Below are 1,549 nucleotides of genomic sequence, written 5' to 3'. Positions count from 1 at the left end.
TCGAAAAACCAAAAAAAAAAAAAAAAAAGAATATGAAGCCCTAGTGTAGGGAAAAAGTTCGAGTCAAAAAACACACCCTCAGCCGGGCGGTGGTGGCACACGCCTTTAGTCCCAGCACTCGGGAGGCAGAGCCAGGTGGATTCTGTGAGTTCGAGACCAGCCTGGTCTACAGAGCTAGTTCCAGGACAGGCTCCAAAGCCACAGAGAAACCCTGTCTCGAAACACCAAAAAAAAAAAAAAAACACACCCTCAGCAGAAAAGTGGGTCTCGAGTCTGGGATGTCTGGAAGGTGAAATGAGTCCAGGAACACAGGATTCTGATGCAAGCCAGGGCAAGTTCTTCCTCTTCCTCTGCTCCTTCTTGCCCCGAGCTTCAAACCTCAGTCTTTTATTGTAAATTTTACACAAGGAAAATGATTCTTTTTTCTTGCCACAGGTTAATCATTACATGGACAAACAAAGCAGTTCACAAGAAGCGTAAAGATTCTTTGATATCAGAACACAATCGTTCATTTTGACATTTTCCCAGTTCCTAACCCCATTCCAGTCACTATATTCTTAATTCTTAGCTGAGTTAATCATAGAAAAACTTCTGAGGGTTTTACCTCAGAGGCTAACTGCTTGCAGTTTACAGAAGCATAGTTCAGTGGGTTTTACTCCATTGTCATAACTTCAATTTGATTTATAAGGCCATAGGCAGTCAGCCCTAAAGCCCTAGGTTCTTCAGGAACTTTGTTGATCATAACCAAGTTCTTTTCTGTTTCAGTATAATTCTTTGGCTAAGTTTTATAATCAGGTAAACAAAACAATTTCTGCATTTCCAAATTTTCCCAATTCTTTCATCAGCCAGGTTTTTCCCCATAACGTGCTTCATAGATTTATTGCCTGCCCACTCTCTCTGATCAGAAAGACTCATATTGTACAGCACATCTATATTTTCGGAAGCTACTAGTGAGGAAAGAGAAAAAGAACATGAAGAACAAGTGCACTAGCAGAACTGCATAATGAGAATCATCTGTAACAGTGCCGAATGCGTAAGCAGATTCCATAATAGTGGTCCTTGGGGCACGTACATGTTTTCTCCTTGGTACTCAGCTCATTTAGCTGCCATTAGGTTACCTGGAGGGAACTGCTTCCTGCATCTCAGGAATCGCACATGGAAGGGGACTACGCTTTTCAGTCTCTCAGCACAGGTCTGACAGCAGAACCAGTGAAAGGCACATTGGGCCTAAAATCAAAGTAAAAACTCACACTCTGTCCCTGACCTACTACTGAGCTTGAAATCATCCAATCCCTGTGCAGGAAAACCAACCAGTCCCTGAGCACACAACCATCCAATCACAACATTAAAACTCAGGAATTGAAATCCAACCAATTCTTACTCTTGAAATACTCTTCCTGGAAAACTCTGCCTCTAAGGAGCCCCATATAATCTCTGTGCCTATCAGAAGGCTGCTGCCATTTTCTACTCTGCCAGAGGCAGCCACTCTCCTGGATTCATACCTCCTAAATAAATCCTTTGAGCCAGATTTTGGTGGAGAACCTTCACT

The sequence above is a fragment of the Microtus ochrogaster genome, chromosome 4 (genome assembly GCF_000317375.1).
Source record: "Microtus ochrogaster isolate Prairie Vole_2 chromosome 4, MicOch1.0, whole genome shotgun sequence".
In the NCBI taxonomy this organism is placed as follows: domain Eukaryota; kingdom Metazoa; phylum Chordata; class Mammalia; order Rodentia; family Cricetidae; genus Microtus; species Microtus ochrogaster.
Note: the sequence above shows the minus strand (reverse complement) of the source record.